General features: G+C 53.5%; 1 protein-coding gene across 3 annotated transcripts in view; it reads left to right on the forward strand.

The window, feature by feature from the left end:
• The window catches only part of SIL1 (SIL1 nucleotide exchange factor), a 99,888-nt gene that overhangs the window by 73,231 nt on the left and 4,821 nt on the right, over nt 1–21,836 (forward strand). The window lies entirely within an intron of this gene.

Raw genomic sequence — 21,836 nt, forward strand, 5'->3', positions numbered from 1 at the left:
GCTGTCACCGTGTGGGACAACATCTCCACGTGGGTGAGGAGGGAGGGGACACGCTGGTGCTGCCAGACTGACAGCCAGGGGATGATGGGCACAGCCCTGCAGTGGCAGTTCCAAGGGACAGGTCATTAATCCTTAGCTGATCTGCTGAGATCAATAATTAGGGCTGTTGCTTTGTATAAACCACCAGATCAACACAGGAATTGCCTTATTGAAGTGGACGTGCAGGCCTGGCTGGCTGGAAGGCCCCCCTGGCTGGATTGCAGAGGAAGGAGCACAAAACCCAGGTGCTAACAGTGTGCTGACATGTAAATGAGGTTTCCCTAAGCCTTGAGCAGCTCAAACCTGCCATACACGATGAACCACAAGGGTTCTTAGGTTTTATGTGTTTCTGTCAGTGCAACAGGGAGGGTTGGAGAAAGTTTCTGGATTCTGGTCCATGCCTGGTGCAGCAGGGTGGCTGCTGCCAGCATCCCTCTGCTCAGAGGCTGCACATGGGAGCCTGTGTGAGCTCCTCTGCATGTTCCTCCTCTCCTTGTGGAAGCAGGTTATGTCATATTTCCATACACACTCTGTCATAAAAGCCCCTAAATATGATTTTAGTTTGTTTACACGTCTTGCAATGAGCAGGAACTCACCTGAGTTGTTTTCCAAATTAATACCCCGCTGCTTTTACTTAACAAGGTCTTTTTCCAAGCTGAGAACAGTAACGACTCTGAGATTTCTTTTTTAAAAATGCATTTTCTTCTCAGGTACTTCATATTGAAATCCATCTTAATTTCGGTTCAGCTAGTGTGTGAAAACACACGGTGAGGCATTATTAGTCCCTGAAGGAATAAAGACAGATGGAGCCCAAAATGGAATTGGCTTTATGATTAATTGAAACCTTCAAGAGTGCAGTGGAGTCAGGGCTTGGTCCTACCCTGGCAGCACCTGGGGATCCATTCAGCTGGCATGAAGAGCTGGGGGGAGACATACAGATGTCACCTGGCAGAGCCAGCCCCGAGCTGTCCCCTCCCGGTGGGACTTGGGGCTGGAGGAGGGCGGGGTTGGCCCAGGTGTGGGTCGGGGTGAGGAGGGGACGGTGGCGTCGAGGTCCTTGCGTGGGATGACGTCCCTGGGTAATGAGCTGCTATTTCTGCCTCGAGCCTCCCACAGCTGTGCACGATGGCTCTTGTGTCACTGCAGAGCTGAGCGGGGAGGAGGGGAGCGTTTTGAGGCGTGCTCCAAAAACCTTGGAAATGGGAATGTAGAGGTGTGGCAGGGGCATGGGGTTTGGGCTCTGCTCTGAGTTCCTGCTCCATGCGTGACTGCACAGTTTCCTCAGGTTTCCCATCCTTGCCTGTGAGAGGGAAGGGAGTAATGGAGAAATACCAGGTGGTCTTACGCATGGTGGCTTCAGAATTAGTGCATATTTCTGGGGTCTGTAGCCACAGACATTTACAGCATTTTCTGCTGGAAAGGAGGAAGAAAAGGTGTTGCAGAAAGGAGAGTTCCCCATTGTGTTTTGGGAGCAAGTCCTCCCTGTGCAAACTGGCTTTATTGCTCATGGTGGTGCTTTCATGGTCAGCAAGTCCTGAGCAGCTCTGGAGCTGGGGAGATGCAGCAAGTGAAGGCAAAGTTGCTTTGCAAAGGCAAATCCAGATCAGCTATGGAGCTGTGTCAGCCCATCCACTCGGAGAGGGCAGGAAGGGGATGGTCAAGGGCAGCAGTGGCAGCCCCAGGAGATTCCCAGTTTCCCACCTGGTGCTCACTGCTGGTCTGGCCTCTGTGCACGGGTTGTGCTGGGCACAAAGAGAGGGCTGTGGATGCCTCCCCCTGAGGCAGCTCAGTGAGAATAATTTAAGGAAGGACTTGGTGTGGGAAGTTGGAAGTTGGCTGTGGGGATCATGGTTTAGGGTACGGACGTGGCTGGGGGCCCATGACTGTGTGTGCTGGGCAGGTGTGTGTGCACTGAACTGGTCTTGCTGGGGCAAACTGGATGACAAGTGGCATCCGTGGGTCCCTTGCTGGAAGGTACAGGGGACACATCTCCCAGGCGCAGCCAGGACAGTCTTTTTACAGGCACCAGCACCCCTTCCCGTGCTGCAGTGGCAGCACTCCCAGTTAAGAAGGTGACTGGGACCTTGCTAAATGTCCTGAGCAGTGGGAGCACTGCTGGAAATGAGCTGATCCTGCAGATCTGTGGGGAGCTGAGCTAACTCCTAGAACATGATGCTCAACACCTCACCAGACATCCAGTGTTCACCCACTCCGACAAGTGCAGTTTGATTTTTGTTATCCCTGAGCCCTCCTAGGATGGCAGTGAGTTTGTTGAGGTGTGTTTTGTACAGTGAGGAAGGCTCTGTGACTGAGCTCTCTCTGCAGGACCTGGCCAGAAGTCATGGAGAGATACTATAAGGCTGCTGTGGATTTTCTTTTCTTTCCCTGGGGACTCTGGGGATTGCACATCAGTGGATTGTGGATTAGCGAATCAGGAATTAGAAATGCATTTTTCATTCTTATGTTACACACTAATGAACTGACAAATTTAATTTCTTTAAATCCAGCTATTTCAGCTGGAATTGACGAAGTTGTCTTCTGTCTCTTCTGGTACCTCGAGAACAGCTGAATCCTGATCTCTCTGGGGTCACATCATCCACAGTCACTTCTTTGTCTTTAGCCTGTGGCTGTTCCAGAAGTGCAGTGTGCTCTCCAGGAAGAGCCCGTCCCTCCTGGGTGGTTGCTGAGTGGAGCAGGGGGTGCGTGCCTGAGCGCACATCTGCCTGTGCCAGGGCAAGGAGGGGAGCTCAGCCCTGGAGAGCTGGGCTGGCAGCAGCCTGGGGGCTCCAGCTTGGCTGTCTGAGTCCACTGGTAGCAACTGAGGTGTCTCTCCCAGGCAGGCACCCTGTTAAACCCAGCGCCATGGCCCTGTCGAGTGCCTCCATGGCACAGCACAGAGTGTTTGCCCAGCTCCAGCTGTGAGGTGTGCTTGGCTTACATCTAGAATCAGAATATCCTGAGTTTAAGGGACTCACTGAGATCACCCAGTCCAGCTCCTGGGCCTGCACAGACACCCCAGCAACCCCACCCTGTGCACCCCTGGCAGCTCTGGCAGCCTCGGGGCCGTGCCCATTCCCTGGGGAGCCTGGGCAGTGCCCGGCACCCTCTGGGGAAGAACCTTTCCCTGCTCTCCAGCCTGAGCCTGCCCTGGCCCAGCTCCAGCCGCTCCCTGGGTGCTGTCCCTGGCCCAGGAGCAGAGCTCGGAGCTGTCCCTGCGCTGCCCTGGGCAGGAGCTGCAGCCCCGGGGAGCTCTGCCCTCAGCTCCTCTGCTGCAGCTGGACCAGCCCAGTGCCCTCAGGCGCTCCTCGGGCGGCCCCTCCAGACCCTTCCCCAGCCCCGGCTCCCTCCTTTGGACACTCTGGAGCAGCTTTGGATCTCTCTGATGTTGTGGCACCCAAAACTGTCTCAGAACTCAAGGTGAGGCCACTCCAGTGCAGAACAGAGCAGGACAATCCCCCCCCTTGCCTGGCTGGCGATGCTGGGTGTGATGCCCCCCAAAAATGATGAAAGAAAAATCTAATAGATTTTTTTCCCCTTGGGCTCATTCCTGTGAATGCAGCTGAGATCTTCCTCTGCTCTTTTGCATCCCTCTGTGGGGAGGATCCTGGTTCCTTGGGCAGCTCCCTCCACTGTCACAGGCTGGGATTTGGGTGACACTGTTGCTGGGGGCTGCACAGGCTGCAGTGGGCTCCATGTGCCTCTCCTCCAGCTGCACCGTTCTCCAGGTCTGAGGTGGCACCTTCCCTAGCCAAACCCTGTGCCAGGGACAGCAGAGAGCAGAAAAAGGCATTTCTGTCGTTAAAAGCCTAACGGCCTGCGCTGTGGGGCCCCGGCGGTGGGGGAAGAGCAGCTCCATCATTACCCAGTCACTCTTCAGAGCTTTCAATGAGAGCTAAACAAAACGGCCCTGGCTTTCCAGAGCAGGCTTTATTCCTGCTCTCTGTGATGCTGAAAGTGGGTCTGAAAGGCGGCCGCCTCTCACCACGAACCCTGGCAGAGCCGTGGGCCGGCTCCCGCCGGCAGAGCCCTCCCGCTGCCGGGGCAGGAGCAGAGCCCAGGACATCCGTCACTCCCCGTGACTGATGAACGGGTTTGGGGCCGTGCCTATAATATCTTGATTAACAATTAACGTGATGGAACTGGGAAATACATCTCGTTCCTCACCCCAAGCTGACAGGTGAGGATGGATATATGTTGCCTGGTTGATTGCTGTGCCTTGTTAGAGCCTATTTAGGGTTGATTGAAAAGCAGAGGCTTTGTGTGAGGAGAGACCTTTAATCTCCTGGCAGAGCCAAGTGCGTTTCCCATCAGGAAGCATTCCTTCTCTGCTGCTTATCTCTAACCCCTGCTTTAAACCTGAGCCTGGTAGAGACCAAAAGAAAGGCAGGATCAAAACAAAAATAATTGGGATCGTTGGCTTCCGTGGGCAGTCAGAACCCGTTATTCCTACTTATCAGCTAGTTATTCCTATATAACTCTTGCAAAAGACAATTCAGCAGTTGCAGCATCTCCTTGATGAAAAGCACTCCAATGAAATAACCATGGCAACAGTTGCTGAGGGCCAGCGTGGCGAGGGATGGGGATGTGCTCTCCAAAGGACACCGGGCCCAACTTCCCCAACAAATGGCACTGCCGAGCACCAGGGAGCTGATGCTCGGAGAGCTCTGTGTGCTGGCTCTCATCCTGCTGGGGTCCCAGCTGGGCTCGGCTTGCAGGCTGCCCCAGTGGACCCAGTTACAAGTCACGCTTCATTAATGGTGGGCATCTTCCCCTCCAGATGGAAGGGGAGCTCGTAACCTGAAAGCTGAGGGGGAATCATGAGGACCCTTAATCAGGAAGGAAAGGCCAAGGAGGGGACCTTGGGGAGTGGCACCACCTGTGATCCCAAAGCCATAGGGGATTTCCCAGGGTTTGGGTACCCTGGGAAAGGCTGCATCCCTCTGCTGTCCCTCTGACCTTCACCCAGCCTGGTTGGTGCCAGAGACTGGTATGGATAATAAACACGTGACATGTCTAACTTCACAGCAGCTTCTTTTTCAGCCAACTTGAGGACTGTGTTTGACACTCTACAGGAGAGGTGACAGAGGGTGGTGTTGCAGGTTGAGGAGTTTGGGCGTTTGCCTTGAAGAGCTGGCCCTTGGTGCATGGCAGGAGCCTGCAGAGCCTGGACTGAGCCTGGAGAGTTTGTGGCAAGGGTCCTTCACCCCTGGCTCATGCTCTCCCCTTGCCCAGGGGTCTTCTAAGTGCTCACTGTTAGGACCACCCATGCCATAATGCTCTCCAAATGCTCTGGTCATAATCCTGGCTGGGGAGCACCTTAGCTTATGGGATGAGGGCCTCTCAAGTAGTTTTGTGGGCACGGTGGTATTTTTGTTAGGCACTATTCTCTTGCTGTTGTCTTATTTAATTGGACGTTCATAAGCCTGAAAAGTAAAAGAAGGAAACACTGATGTTCACCAGAAGAAAAGAGGAGTCTGCTGAAAAGCAGCATTTGTACAGAGTTCTGAGAAAAGGGCAGTAAATACTCCACCTCTGCTTAATAACAATAATAGGCAGGCTAAGTATCTCTAAAAATATAAAATAACGTGGGCCTATTCGGAATAGTCAACATCCTTATCAGCCTGCTACCATCTCTGCAAACAAGTTTTGCTAGAGATTCTGGGCATGATTTTCAATGGCTCAGAGCAGCTGTAGCTTCTTTGACTTCAGTGAAAAGTCTGAGTGCTTGGCACGGCGGCAAACCAAGCCTCTTCCTTTCTGCTTCAAATTGGGGCTTGATTCTAAGTGAGATGAATTTTCTCCTCCTGATAATTCTGTGCATCTGAAGTGATTACAGCTCCGCGTGAGTGCTCTTTTAGGAGATTTGAATGCAGCGTTTTCTTCCGTCTTAAAAAGGTTCCTTCAAGCCTTATGATGCTGGGGGGGGGGGGGGGGGGAATAAATCCTGGTGGAAGCCGTTACATCTTCCTATGCAGATTAAAACTTGTATTTTTATAAAACACACAAGGGGGCTAAATCGGAAAACTTCTGCTGAGGCGAGCGGGTTTTGGATGGTGGGAACGTGCTGCCAAATTCTTATCTGGCGATGGGGAGGCAGAGCAGGGAGTGGTATTATTTGGAGTTCTTAGAGAGTGAGCCTTAATGTTTGCTTAACTCCACTAAAAATAGACGCCACCCTCTTTTCCTAATAGGCGGCATTTGTCACACTTGATTCATTTCCTCTCCCAAACTGAGTTCCTTCATGAATATTCATCTCTACTCCCCAGGAATCTGCCTGTCCTCAGAAGTTGTACTCGCGGCGGCCGTGCCGTAACAATGCGAGCCAACCTTCCAGGGCTCCCGAATACCTGGCCCGATCCAGCAAAATCGCTGGTATCAACAGCTCTCATTGATTCCTGCTTTCTCTCTGAGCCCTGATTGCTCGTTATCCCTCTCGATGAGACCCTTAACGAGCCTCCCGTTCCTGTTGTCATAGCAGCACCGCATCGCCCGGTGTAGCAGAGTCTCTGTGGCTGCTAATTGTGTGATGGGAGGATCAGTTTGGCAGTTTTTCTAGTGGGGATTAGGCCAGAAGGTCCCTTCTGGACTGTGATGAATGCGGCTTCCTTCAGAAGACACTAAAAGTTGGTAGTTAGAGGAGATTTCTGACGAGGGAAGCTTTCCATAGCAGAGAGGGAGAGCAGTCCTCACAGAGCTCTTCCATTCATGTTCTGCCACTGCTTTAAGCAGGAGGAAGCCAACCAGAAATGCCAAAGGAGAATGTAAAACAGTTGATTCCTCACTAAAGAAGTCTGACAGTGCCTCAGACCTTCTAAACTCAGGGGTCCAGAGCATGTGGAAGGTCCCTGCTACTGTCATTTGCTGCTGGAATGGGAGAAATCTGCTCCTACCTGGTGAGTGTTGAGAAAGCAGAGCCCTGAGTTGGTGCTGAAGGGACGTGAGGCCAGCAGAGCTGCTGAGCCACCAGTTCTGAAGCCCTTAGCCAAAGATGCACGAGAAGGTGTGTGTGGGAAGGGCTTCTGTAGGATGTGGTGATAGCTGTGTTTCACTCAGGGACCAAGGAGAAGACTCAAGGCATTGGTTTTGGGGGCACTGGTGTGGGTGCCAGGCCAGTTTGCTGTGAGAGGGGTGCTGGCAGTCACCCACCCTGCGTGGTGCCCCCCAGCACATGGGGCTGCAGGTTTGCTCCCTGCCAGTCACTCCGGCCTCACTCCTTTGCTCACTGTGCAGGCATCTTTCAACCTTGCTAATTATTAAAGCAATTCAGGGACCAGAACTGATGGAATCTCAGCAGGGCGCTGTCTTCCAGGCCTCTGAGGACCACTGTGCAGGCAGACTTCTGTTGGCAGTGGGATCTTTACCATCAAACGATCCCAGAATCCCAGAATGGTTCAGGTTGGAAGGGACCACAGTGATCATCACAATGGTCATCCCACCTCCCTGCCCCAGCAGGGCCATGGCAGAGCCCAGGGCACAGCAGTGTGCCCACACAGCTCTGCAATATCCCCAGCGAGGGACACTGCACAGCCTCTCTGCACAATCTGCTCGGGGCCGGGCCCTGCCCAGGGCAGCAGTTCTGCCTCCTGGGCGGGGGAATTGCTGCGCTCAGGCCCTGCCCGGTGCTCTGGGACCATTGCTCAGCACCACCAAGGAGATTTTCATCCATGTGCTGGAAGAGTTTTATAGGGGTTGCTCTGGCACTGTGGGTGAGAAATGTGCGCAGCAGAAGGAATGATCTCATCTCACCTTTTGCCCTGCAAGCCCAGGAGCAGCTGTGTTGTGGCCACGGTTGGTTAAAGAGGGCACAAGAGGCAGAGGGGCATTTGCTGCTCGACCCTGAGGAGTGATTTATCAGCCAGGATGCTGTTATTAGCTGGTAGGACCTGTGCAAGGCTCAGCATCCCTGTCCTGGCGTGGAACAGCAGCACAGGGTTTGCCTGGAGCAGGAAGGCCAGTGCTTGTGTCATCCCCAGGGATGGTGTCTCATCTGCGGGCTCGCTGCTGGCTCAGCACGGAGGCAGGAAGGGCTGGCTGCAAACAATTGACTGTGCCCACATGCCAAGGGATGGGGATCAGCTGTGCCTGTTCCCAGAGCCCTACTCTTGGAATGCAGAGGGCAGATTTGTCCCCCGTGCCTCTCACTGGGTTTATCCCACAGTGCTGAAGTGTGGCCAGAATAATCCGTGACCTAAACGTAGGCATGAGTGGTGTTTTTAGAGAATGAAAAGAGAAAAAATAAATCCTCACCCACCTCAATCTCTCCCCCAAAATTAAAAACTCCCTTGGCCAAGCCCTGCAAATGAGTTTTTGTTGTTTGTGCAGTGAGGAGCCAGATTTTTAAAGGCTGGCTTTCAATTTTACAGCCGTTTATTATAGGCATGAATAATTGCTGGCATGGTGCTACCACTGCTGTTGTTTGCTCTTAAGGTTGGGCCAATTACATATGTAAGCCCTTGATTTACAAGCAAAAGCAGAACTAAAGTAGCTTTGTGGCCTACATTTCAAGAATGAGTGATATGTCCACGGTCAGCTGTAGGTTCCCAAATTTGTGCTGTGAAACACAGAGGTCTGTGGCCATAAATGTGCGGGCCCAGACTGTCCAAGGCATTGTGTGGCACGTGCTGCCACAGCACAGCATGAAGGACATAAACAGGGAACAGCGTTTGAGGCCCGGGAACCTGCCCAGATTCATCCCATGGCAGGAGTGCTGAAAGATGGTGCTGCATTTGGGGAATTCACAGTGGACACACACAAAAGAGAGAGAACTGGAACTGAATGTAATGGTTCTGCAAGATGGACTTAAACAAAGCCTGTCCAAGTCCTGTTTTCCAACATGAGAATTGGTCTGTCTCCAACTCCTGCTGTCCAGTCAGCCCTCCTGGGAGAGGAGAACCACAGAATCCCGGAATAGTTTGGGTGGAATCATCCAGTGCCACCCCCTGCCATGGGCAGGGACACCTTCCATTGTCTCAGGCTGCTCCAAGTCCCGTCCAACCTGGTCTTGGACATTTCCAGGGCTGGGGCAGCCACAGCTGCTCTGGGCACCCTGTGCCAGGGTCTCATTTTCTTCCCAATGTCCCATCCAACCCTGCCCCCGTCACTGTGAAGCCACTCCCTCTTGTCCTGTCACTCCGGGCCTTTGTCCAAAGTCCCTTTCCAGTTCTCCTGGAGCCCTTCTAGGCACTGGAAGGGGCTCTAAGGTTTCCTCAGAGCATTCCATCCTCCACCCCACCTCTTTCAGCCTGTCTCCGGAGCAGGGGTGAATCTGTGGAATAGCTGCTATCCATTGCTGAACTCAAAAATGGCTGATTGAGATCAAATGGAGGATTTTTTCTTGCTTTTGCACAGTAGGCAGAGAATGGGGAGGAGGTAGGTCAGTGTGACGACGATTCTCCATGGGGTGATGGTTTGCAGACATCACCCACAAGTGCTGTGACCTGGACTCTGCATTGCCCAGCATGGGGAAGGTGTCACCCTGCTGTGCTGGTGCCACTCGGTGCCATCAGCTGTGCAGTGAGGTGGGGAGCCAGCCCAGCGTGAGGGAGGATGAGGAGCCGTGCTCATCCTCCCTGGACGGGCAGCGGGCCGGTGTCCTTGCTGCTGGGGCAGCAGGAAGGGAAGGATGTGAGTAAGGGCTGGAGCAGGCAGGATGTTTGTGGACGCTGATGTCATTGTCACAAATCAGTCGCGGGTGTTGTCAGTGGGAGGCAGCGGCAGCTCCGCTCGGCAAGAGGCCAGTGTGTCACACGCCAGGGCTGGCCAGGGGAGCGTGATGCACTCACGTCCTTACTCACCAACACAGCAGGTCACTCCTCAGCCCCCTCCCGCGGGGTCTGTGTGCTCGGCTGGAGGCCGTGGCCAGCTCCCTGGGGTGCACGGCCGGGCTCAGTCTGGCTGCTGCTGCTGGACCTCGGCAGGAGATGCTCTGCAGCAGCTCAGCGCAGGCTGCTCCCACGTGGATGCACCGACATCCATCTGGGCAGGAAGTATTGGTGTAGGACCAGTGATTTCCGAAGTGATTTCCTTAAGCTTCTGAAAGCAGAGGCAGCACCCCGTCCCCCCAGGGCTGGCAGACCCTGTGGTGTGCACCCTGACCCCGGCAGACCCAGAGGGCAGCAGAGCCGTGGGGAGGCAGAGCCAGATTTGTTTACAAGGCCGGGCTTTTACATCCCAGCCAATACTGGCAAGCCCTGGCTCCTCCTGCGCCTTCGCAGCACATGTGTGAACTCCTGGTTGTGTCACCTTCCCGTCCTCTCCTAGAGAAGTCTAGCAGTGGGAAGTGATCATCACAACTCACATTTGCCTGGCGTATGTCTTTCCACAGTTCCAGAGCGTGGAATGAATTGAACCCGCTGCCTCCTTCACCTTCGCATTCAAGCTGTTCCCGGATCCGGGCGGCTCAGCTTCCGCAGCCACGCTCTGCTCTCGGAGCTTTCTGCTGCCCTGGTGATGAAGCCCTTCTCTCCTGCCTTGCAGAACCTGCCTGGATGCTCCCTCTTGCAGAGATGTTGTTCATCTCATGATCTTTTGGGCTTTTCCTAACCCTTTCGTTGCCAGTCTGGGGCTCTCTGTCCACTCCCTCCTCCACTGTGGCGCAGGAGGGCTTTTTTCCTTTGCCTTCAGGGTCATTAAATCTTAATTAGCACATTGGCTTTCTTTGTCAAGGTATCCGCTCTCTCCATCCATCAGTGATGTAGGGCACACTGCTGACATTCTCTCTTCCTGCATAATTATCTTATTCCACTGCATCTTTTATGCAGAATCTTCCCTTCTGAAAGTGCTCCTCTCCCTGCTCCCACTCTTCCTGAGCACCCAGTTCAGCTCTGGTACCTGCCATGGCTTTGTTTCCTGTACCTGCATAGGAATTCTTTGCGTTATTCCCATACTTTATTAACTACCTTGATCATTTTGGCTCTTTGGGAGCTTGATTCAGGCATTCGTAGATATTTCCTTCACCCTCTCTCTGAAGATGGGATCTGTGTCACCCAGCTTCAGTCTTCCTACATGGGTGTCCACCTGAGCTGGCTATCCAGGCTCCCTCTCCATCCAGGGACAGGGACTCCTCCAACTGGCAAATCATTCCAGCTAAGGCAGGAGTCAAAGGCAGCCCCATCCCCCATGAGAAAAATCATCTTTTCTGCTCTCTGCTGCTGACCTTGAATTCCTCAGATGCTTTTCAGAACAGATGCAGCCCCCTTTAGAGTGACCCCCAAAGCGCTGGGCATTGGATTTGCCTTTCTGGGTTGGCCAGGGCAAGTTCCGTGGAAGAACAGACACAGGGTCTCCAGGGACGTGCAGACCACAGGTCAGAACATGCTACTGAGGGAGCCCAGGCAGCTTTTATGGGCTGGATGTCTTAATTGTAGCTGTCTGATGTTAACAGAGATGAATCTGACACTTGGAAAGGTTTTGGGAAATGTTTTCTTCATAAATTGTATTTAGAAAATGTGGAGGTATATAGTGAATGTTTTAAAACCAACAGCAACAGTAATAACAGTAATTATAGGTGGGCACAATTTTCTTTTATCTTTTAACTGAAGTTGCTAGAAAAATGACTGCTGTGCTGATACTTGGCAGGGACACTGATGTGAGTACCCACTTGTTTCTGAAAAATGCTGTGGGATTTTTAATGACCATCAGCAGCACAACCTTGATTTTTAAATGTCATCCTAAATGTAGCAGTTACAGCCTCCTCTGCCATGGCATGTGGGTGGGTGAGTGAGTAGGGATGAATCAGAAAGCAGAAAGAATTGCTGGTGCTTTCTGTGACTCCCAAGTTTTCCTCGAGGGCTTCCCACCCAGGAACTGGCTGGAATTGTCCGTGGGTTGTGTTGCAGTCCCTGGTCCCGTGGCATTTCCTGCTGTTGCTCTCCCCTCTATTAATGCTTGATTGAGTCGCTTGATGCAGAGTTCATCAAGTTTCTTCAGGAGCTGGTATTCCACAGGTCGTCCTCTCTGTTTATCGAAACCAGATAAATAAAAAAAGCGTTTCCTAGCTTTTGCAGATGCAGCTTTTCCATTCTCTCCCTGGCTGGAAACATTCCCCAGGCTTCGCTTTTGGAGCTGAGATCTGTGCTTGGCATTTGCAAGATGGTGATTTGCTTTTGTAAATGGAGCAAAGTCTTGGTTTCGAGTCATGACTCAGTGAAACAAATCTACTTTTATCGACTAAAATGATTGTAATGGCACCATTAAACCCGGTGGGACTGGGAAGAGTCAGAGTGACACTGCAGTGGGGGGGAGTCTCCCTGTGATCCAGCATCTTCCCTGGCCTGCCAAGGAGTGCGACGGGCCGGGATGAGGCTCGTAAGCGATGAGGGGATCGGTGTTTAAGGAGCAGCACCTCCCGCCGTGGCAGCCGGGGCTGCTCCGGGGCACGGCCGGCAGCCAAGCGGGTGGGAGCTGATGGAAGGCTGTGCCTGGAGCAGCGCTCTGCCTTCCCGGCTACGGGAGGAGCGCGGAGCTGCGAGCAGATGGCAGGGTTAAAATAGGACAGGGCTGCGCCGAGCTGCTGCTGCAAGGGAGAGGAGTGAAATGCCTGTTCTCACACTTCGCTTTGTGTCTCGGGGAAGAGCTGCACGGTGCCTGCGCTCCGCTGGCATTCCCAACAGGAACGCGCCAGGCACAGGCTTCCTCGGGTTTTTGATATTATTAGCACTTGTCTTAAAGAAAAATCAGCTCAAATGAGCAAGCAAACAAATAAAGCGAATAACAATGGAGGGGCTCAGCCTCGGGCCCCCTTTAGCATCTCTCAGGATGATTAGTGGGATGTGTCACATCGGCACCGGAGAGCTGGAGCGTTCCGAGCCGAGGCTCTCTTCTTGTGGTGCTTTCAGACAGCTTTTTGCAGTATTTTCATCTCACCTAAGGCGTGTGAATAGGTTTTGTTGAAATATCTGAGTGACTTGGCATGCCTGGAATGATGCCCAGAGCGGTTCAGCAGACTGGTGGGGAGGCTTCTGTGCAAAGTTGCCCCACTGTGGGGTCTGAGAGGCTTGTTGAGGGTCCTGCAGCAGCAGCAAAGAGCTGGGAAGGACCTTTGGTGTTCTGCCACCAGCCTGGGCCACTTCAGGTCCGGAGCCGGGAGGGCGGAGGCGTGCAGAGAACAGGAATGTGAGGAAGAGGAGGAGCAGGGAGGCAGGAGCCACACACTCGCACCCTGACGTGGCTGCCGATGCTCCTGGGAGCACTTCAGTCTCCCTGTCTATAAATCAGGGGGTGCTTTGAAGGCTCTGTGATGAACAACACGGGATGAGCTCGAGGCTGTGGTATTAATCCTGCACTATTGTTCTTGCTTCTTGCTGTGTCGGGATTTTTTTAAAAAGAAATGAACACAATTTTTGAGGGCTCTGGCTAAAATGGCACAGAAATAAATGAGTTCTGCTCACACTCAGAGAGCATCTCCTCATTTTTATTAATGTAGCCTCTGATGAAGCACAGCCCATCCCTTGGCACCGATCCATGTCTGACCTACAGTAAATACCAGGCTTTCAGGAACCCATGGGGAGTGTTTTGTAAGTGTGGCACACAGAGCCATAAGGTTGATTTACCCTCAAAAACAAAGCATCAGTTTGGGTGATTGAGCACTGGGGGGATTTCCTGGGATGCCTTTCTCTGTGCATCTGTGGAGCGCTTGCCTGTACCTGCCTGGAAGGATCAGTCATTCACCACGCTGAGCTGGAAGAGAGCTCACACCGTTCTGTGACCACTGCAGGTGGGACACGAGCCACCCAGTCCTGCCCTGGTGTCACAGAGGGGTGACAAACCCTCAGAGTGGCCTGCACGGCCCATCCTTCACCATCAGAACGGAGAAGTCGGGCTGACCTTGACAGTGCTGATGGGGGGATGGCAACGCCCCGAAAATCCCCAAACCTTTGCTTTTTATCATAAAATAGTCTGTGGGTTGTTGATTAAACCCACGGAAGCTGAGCTGTCATCCGAGGCTCTTGAAGCTGCACCCGCCGTGTGCGCTGGTGTCTGTGGGAGCTCCAGGTGCAAATCCCCCCTAGAGCAGCCCAGTGAGGGCTCAGTGACAGCGCTGGTGTCCTGGAGCCAGGGGCTCGTGCTGGCACTGAAATACAGCTCAGAGCTGGCAAAGCCAAGGGTCAGGAGAAGAGAAGGGTTCTGAGGGTGTCCTTGGAGGCCCCACTCCTGCTGCAGCACTGGGATTCCTGCCTGGCTCCCTTTGGGGCTGTGTGTGATCTCCTACCTGCTTTTGTGGGACCATTTTTTCCTACAGCTGTAAATAGAGCCAGTCAGTTTGTTGTTTGTGTGTGTTCAGCAGAACAATCTGGTGTGATTGGTTTTGTTCTGGCACCTGAGATTCTACTGCCACAGTTGGTATTCATTCTACTCTGCTCCCTAGAGAGGGGAGGAAGAGGAGGGGACTCAACTCAGTCCCTGTGTTCCCATTGCTTTCTCCGGTGCTTTGGGAAACTCCTGGATTTTGTTGACCCACACAAGTGCCCCAGCTCCTGCATCCCACATCTGCACTGCTGGGTCCCAGCTGCAGGGGCTTGCTGCAGCAGATTTGTTATTCTGTATTTTTATTTAATTACTTACTTTTACAGCTCTTTGTATAAATCTAATTATCCATCTGTTATGCTGCGTTAGGGCACCGCAGCTCCTCGGATTTTTTCCTGTTCTAAACACTACCCTTGCCCTGCCTGGGCTCAGGTGAGCTGGGTCTCCTCCCTGCAGGGCTCCCAGTGGCTCCTGACCATGCCACACTCCTCACTTCCAGCTCAGTGTTGTGACTGCCAAGGGCCAGGTGCTGGCACGAGGTAATTCCCACTTCCATGGTGCGGCTGAGAGCAGAGTTTTCCCAGTTAAACCCGATGTCACTGTGTTCCCAGGGAGCCTGGGGCTTCTCTGTAATGGGATGTTACAGCCTCCTGCTTTCAGAGGGGATGCTGGAGGGCTCATAAGAAGCTCAGCTCTCTCTTGCCTGGGACCCAGATACGTGGTTGGAAGCCAAGCCAAGGTTCCCCCAGCTTTTCCCAGGTGCCCTCCACGCTGCTCCCGCGTCTCTGGGATGATTCATGCTCCCTCCGTTTGAGTATCGCATCAGCCCATCAGAATCACCGAGTCACGTACTCAGCTCCAATTTATCCTCTGCACTTCTGTTCTCCTCTTAGCAACAAACACTCCATAACCTAATTGCTCGTTAAAGGCCGTGCTGTGTCCCTGTAATCCAGGATGTCACCGGCAGCCGTGTTGCTCTCCCAGGGACGCCGCTGCTCCCCCGCTACGGCGACGAGCGCCTGGCTTGGTAGAAAGTGGGAAGGCAGCATCGCATTGAAGTGGAGATTTTCATCTTCTTGGGGATTTTTTTATATCTCTCCTATATTCTGGGCTTTTGAACATCTAACATCGCTTTTATGCTTCACATCTTTCATATGAAATTGTTGTATTGTGTTGCCTATTGAAACCTAGTTTTCCTTTTGTCAGGTTTTCCCCCCTCACCCCTGCTTTCTTCTCCGCTGTATTTTCATCGGTGTAACTACTTAGGGCTCCATTTTTCTGGGTGGTTTTTAATTTCCTTAAGTCATAGCTCTGAAGGCCTTCGTCTGTGATAAACTCAGGTCTGAGCTGGTGCTCGGAGAAGAGGATTTTTAGGCCAGTTCTGCTGCATGCAGCCCTTGGGGCTCTGGAGGTGACTGTGCCTCATCCCTCCTCCTTCTCACTCCAAATAGTCACAGGCAGCCTTGGTGGCGTTGGGGTAATTTTATTATTATCCTGTATCTCATACTGTGCATGCAAATGTCCTTTCCCAGAGTTTGGGACCGTGCAGTGTGGGAAGCCTCAGTTAAATACGTGGTTTGTAAGGGATTCACCCACCCTGTGCCTAAGGGTCATTTGCTGGCAGAGCCAGGGGGTCGTTTCGGAGGGTGAGAGGCCTGCAGGGCTGTTGATATCGAGTTGTCCCAGTTATCCTCCTCTTAAGAAGGAAGACAGGAAGTTTGGAAGGAGATGTGGATACCTGGGAGGTCATGGATTCGGAGACATCTGGCTGACTGCAGCTGCTCCATGGTCATTTCCCACAGGGAGAGTTCATAGCCAGAGCTTGGAGTGCAGGAGGAAACCATGTTCTCCTTAAGTGTCACTTCTCACTTGAGCTGTTTCAATGCTTTTATTTTTTTATTCTTAAACCTGCAGTCTGAAATTCAGTCGTGCAAGTATTAACGAGCTGCTGATCACCCTGCCTCTCTCTTCTGCCCTTGTTCAGCATCTCAGATTTACAGCTCTAGTTCAGGCTGGAATTACTGACATTGTAATGATCTGTTTTATCTCTCTATCTATTATTTGTCAAATAATTTTAACATGACTGTGCTTACAAGAGCTGTCAGAAATCCTCCAAACACAGAGAAGGATGAAGAAGTCATTGGCCTTTTCAAGTGTGACCCTGGTTGTGTTGCTTTGTTTCCAGGACTCACAGAAATGACCTTTTCCATTGCCTGTCAAACTGTGACCCAGGTGTGAGGGTTTGAGAGCCCCAGGAGCCAGACAAGGCACATTTCGGTCCTGTTGGTTCGCTCTTGTTTTCTCCATTAACAGATTTTGGACTGTGGAGGGGAAGGGAAAGAGGGGGAGGGCAAGGTAAGCAATGCTGCCTCGCTGCCTGTCTCTGATCCTCAGGTTATAGCACAGGCTAAATAGACTACACTAAATTTTTTAGGCTGTTTCAGAGACTTACAGACTTTGATCCCAGGCTTTGATTTCCCATGTGGCACCACAGAGCGCTGGTTCTGAGCAGAGCAGAGACCCATTAAGCCCCGTCTAGCCCGGTGATTATCATGCCTTTGCACCAGCACCAGGGCTTTCATCAGAGCACAACCCTGCAGCCTCGGCTCCCGGTGCCTGGGGAGATGCCAGGGCAGGAGAGGTGCTGTGCCAGCACCTGGGCAGGGGTGGCCCCTCCATCCCACTCCCCTGCACACCTCTGCTTGGTCCTTCCCCACGTGGCTTCAGCAGGATGTCCAGGAGAGGAGGTGACCCTTTCTTTCCTAAGGTCTCATGCAGTTTCTGCAACAAGCAGGCCATGAAATAAATATTCTGTGTGTGTCCTTGTCAGAGCAGGAGAGACGAGGGCATTTGCCTGCCTGCCCTGCTCTGTGCTTCCAAGTCCCTGGGTCCCTCTGCACCACTTGGCTTGCTTGCTTTTTTTTTTTTTAATTTAAATCTAATTTTGCTGCCTTATTGTAAGTTCCCACCTAACTCCAGAGCTGCTGTCGCCTCAGGGCTGTGTTGCTGCTTTTCAGTCTTCCCACACCCATCGCATGTGCAGTCTGCAAAAACTTTGAGAAGTCTCTCCTAAATTTGTGCACTTAGGGTTGTCCTAGGAGGAGTGGAATGAGGGTATCTCTTAACAGAGAGTGCTCTTCAAAAATCCCTTCATCTGCAAAGTGGGAGCTGCTTCCATGCCATGGGTTGCCAGTGAAAATGGCAAAGAAGCCCATGCTGGATTTTCAATCCACCGTACTTGTGCTGCTCCACAGCATTCCCAAACCAGCATCCAGGGATAAAGGGCAGCCATGGCAGGAGCAGGTCCCTACCAGCCAGGTGCTGGGGAAGTGGGGGGCATGCAGAGGCTGTCTGGGGGGCTCTGACCCCAGCTTGTGAGACCATCTCTCTTCCAGGACACCTCCATCCTGCTTGGGGATCCTCTGGCCAGTCATCCACATCCTGAGCCTTGCTGATTCCACAAAGAGATTTAATGGAAGAAAAAACAGGAGGAAGGGCACAAGCATCCTGACCTGGCAGCTTGGGGAAGGTGCTGGGTCCCATCTTTGCTTTCACCCCCTGCCCAAGGCAGGCCTGCTGCTGACCAGGCTCTGCATCAGCTTCCTTTTGGTTTCACTCCAATAGCTGATCCCAGTTTAATTCCTCTGCTCCCCTCTCCCTGAGCTGTTGAGGCTCACGTTGCTCTGGCAAAGCAGCTGTGACTGTAATAATGTCCAGCCCCTCGTGGGAAGTGGTGATTCCAGCACAGGGAGGTGTGAAGGGGCAGACAAGGTTCTCTCCAGTGCACAGGACAGGCTCAGGAGGAGGTTTGCTGGTGGCTTTCCCTCCCCTGCTTTTGTGTTTCCCCTGTCCAGCAAAGGTCACCCTCCCCAGCCACTGAGAGGGAAGTGCTGGGCTGAAGAACTGGCACAGTAAAGCTGTGCTTACACAGTCACAACCCCAGAGCCAGGGAAGGGGGGATCCATCTCCAGGATCCACACGGAGAGGGGCTGATGGCCCCTGCCTGGAGCTGCTCAGAGGGGCTCTCCCAGTCTGGGATGGGTGGCACATGTCTCAGGAAGTTCAGGAACTCCCACCACAGGACACATCCCACCTCTCAAGGGACAGAGCTTCCTCAGGAGCTGCTCAGGGATGATGGTGAGGGCACCTGTGGGCAGTAGTGAATCCTGCTGGTCTTCCCAAGATCTTCACCCCTGCTCCACACCTCTTGGCCAGCGTGAACACAGCACGTGCCCCTTAACCTCAGCCTGTCCCAGTGCCTGGGCAGTTTCTTGCATGGATCAGTCCCAGTGGGCCTCTACCCAGCCTTGTTTGCTACTCTTTAGCCACAGACTGAGAGAGGTGGGTGTGATGGATGTGGGCAGCACAGCTGGGAGGCACAAGGACCTCAGGTGTGCAGTGAGGGCCACATCTGGAGGGGATGTGCTGTGACCCCACAGCCAGGCTGGGTCCCCCCAGGACAAACTGGGGCTGTTTAGCACACAGGGGTCTCTTTTGGGAAGCTGCACGGGGCTTGTGTCGAGTCCCTGTAGCCCTGTGGCTGTTCCTGACCCAGGAGAGGGGCTGATTAATCTCATCAGTAGAGCACACCCAAATCTGTGCCATCACTGCAGCATTATGGGATGTCACCATAGGCTGGGCCCTTGGCCCAGCCTCAGACTCCCGTTGCAGTGAATTTTGTTGCAGGTGCCACCATCCTGTCTCCATGAGCAGATTAGCACGGCTGAATTTCCCATGCGAGCGCTCCACACTCTGTCTCATTGTGTTTATTTTGTTCAGGCTGCTTTTCCCTGGGCTTGACAGTGTAATTTGTACAGATCTGTGCTGAGTTTTCCAAACCTTCAAATGAGCTTTTTTGTTAGCTTGAAGCCAGGGCCGTTGATAGCAGAGACAGAGCAACAGGAGCACCAAGAAGTGAGCGGCACACCCAGCAGCCAGGAAGGCTCCCTCACCTCCAGAGCTGCTCCTTTGCAAAAGCTCCATGGTTCAGAGATTTTAATTAGATCAAATCCTCCAGGTGACCAGCCAAGCATTAAAGGCATACCAATTTCTCAGTTGTGTCTCTTGCTGTAAGAGGTTTTATTATTTATTTTAGAGAGATGTGACAAAGAAGCTTGGATATCCCACGTGTGCCGTTTTCCTTGAACGGCACCAGGAGGTCTCCAGCCCAGGGGATTGTCCTTTCAGTGCAGTGCCTTTCTGCAAAGTGCCTTCCTGCAAGCTGCTTCTGCACTTGCTCTGGTCTCCATTGCCCAGAGGGACTTGCATGTGAAATTGGATCAGATTTTTGGACCTCTTTGTCAGGGCCATGGCTGTGGCTGCAGGTTTGCTGGAGATGAATGAGAGCCCCAGTTGTGAGCTGGGGGAGATGGCCTTGGGCCCAGGAGTGGCCTGGGGACAGCTGCAGTTTTAGGGCTGGTGCTGTTTGCCTCTGTTGACTCCCCAAATCAGTGTCCAGCCCAGGCCATTCAGAGATGCCATCCATGGGTCGTTGCACAATGTATTGGGGTGGAAAATCGCATCCTGTTTTTGAAGAGGAGACTCCTTTGCATGTCCTGGCATGGGGAGGTTGGGGATGGACTCATGGTGGTAAATGTGTCAGGTCCCACCCAACGCAGGCACTGCAGAAGCTGGTTGGCTCCCAGGGATGCTGCAGGGCTGCACATGTGGGGCTGAGAACTGTGCTGTGAAAGTCTCATCTGCAGGAGGATCCTGGAGCTCCTGGGTTGGTTCTTTCTCCCTCCTGCCCTCTCTGGGCAGGGCACAGATGCCCCCACCTCAGCAGGGTGCCTGTGCCATGGCTGTGCCTGGATGTCTGCTGCAGCAAGCGGCTGAGGAAGGGGAAATCAAAGGTTTTCTTGCCCTGAGGTCAGGCTGGTAATGCCAGCTGGGGAGCCCATACCAGATCTGTTGCCTCTGTGCCACGGGTGGCTCCTTGTGGTGCAAGCAGCACAGCGTGGGTGGAGCAGGGAGGGCACACTGGCTGCGAGAGATGAGTGTGGTGCTTTGCTGTGTCTCTGGGAGCCCTGGGTTTAACTCCAAGCTGCTCCTTGCCTGGCTCCATTTGTCTCTGGTTTTGTTTATGACCCTACCTGCCTCTGTCTCTCTCATTTCATGGAGGGGCTTGGCCATGGCTGCTCCAGCAGCTCCCTGGGAGCACTGAGAGCTGTGGGTGCTGTGCTGTAGCAGGGTGGGTGACCCTTGTCTGGCACGGTGCAATTGCTGCTTCAGAGCTGAGCAAAGGCTGAAGTGCTGGAGCTGTTCCTGGAGCGTGAGATACCTGGGATCAGACCCAGGATCAGGGATCAGACAGCGGGCACACTGTGCTCTGACTGTGAAAGCCCTGCCAAGGAGGGAGCCTGGAGCATCTCCACCACCTTCCAAGATGCATCAGAAGTGGGCTTGCAATGCGTCAGTGTGGATGGGGGCAATGGTCTGTCTGTCTGTCTGTCTGTGTGTCCCTGGGCAGCTGCTGACACCCTGACCTGAGGTTTCAGTCTGTCCTCGCAGGCAGAAGGGTGGATTCAGCCACTGTAGTCCTTGGAGAGGAGCTCTTGCTGTGAGAGGTGTGTGGGTGGTTCGCAGCAAGCGAGGAGAGGGGGAAGCAGGAACTGGAATGCAAAGGCTGCTAAGGAGTGGATGTGGTGTGAAGTGAGAGGATTCATGGGGCAGGGAGCCACAGGGGAGGGCTCCTTGCCAGGGGAGGCCAGGTGGGATGGGGGGTGTGGTGGGAAGGCCCAGGTGATCCCGTGTGCCCTCCCCACCCCGACTGCCTTCATTTCAGGTGTGTTTGAGGTGGCTGCAGGGTTTGTACATTTCCATAACCATGAGCCAGGATTGATGGGAGCTGCGGGATTTTGGTTTGGGATCAGGCTGGATTGACCCTTGCTCATGTCCACTGTGGGGTGGAAATTTAGAATAGAATAGAAATAGAATAGAAATAGAATAGAAATAGAACCACTGAAGCTGGAAAAGCCCTCCCAGCCCATCGAGTCCCAGCTGTGCCTGGTCCTCACCTTGTCCCCAGCCCGGAGCACCGAGTGCCACCTCCAGCCCTTCCTTGGACACCTCCAGGGATGGGCACTCCAAACCTCCCTGGGCAGCCCCTGCCAAGGCCTGAGCACCCTTTCCATGGGGAAATTCCTGCTGCTGTCCACCCTGAGCCTGCCCTGGCCCAGCCTGAGGCCGTTCCCTCTCCTCCTGTCCCTGTTCCCTGCCAGCAGAGCCCGACCCCCCCGGCTGCCCCCTCCTGTCAGGGACTTGTGCAGAGCCACAAGGTCCCCCCTGAGCCTCCTTTGCTCCAGGCTCAGCCCCTTTCCCAGCTCCCTCAGCCGCTCCTGGGGCTCCAGCCCCTTCCCAGCTCCCTTCCCTGCCCTGGACACGCTCCAGCCCCTCCAGGTCTTTCTTGAAGTGAGGGCCCAGAACTGGACAGAGCCCTTGAGGTGCCGCAGCAGGGCCAGCACAGGGGATGGGCACTGCCCTGGTGACCACTGCTGGTAAAGCCAGACCAGGGTCCCTCCCACCCTGCCGTGCCACACTCTGTTGGTGACCTG

Source organism: Corvus hawaiiensis, chromosome 15, assembly GCF_020740725.1.
Source record: "Corvus hawaiiensis isolate bCorHaw1 chromosome 15, bCorHaw1.pri.cur, whole genome shotgun sequence".
Taxonomy (NCBI): domain Eukaryota; kingdom Metazoa; phylum Chordata; class Aves; order Passeriformes; family Corvidae; genus Corvus; species Corvus hawaiiensis.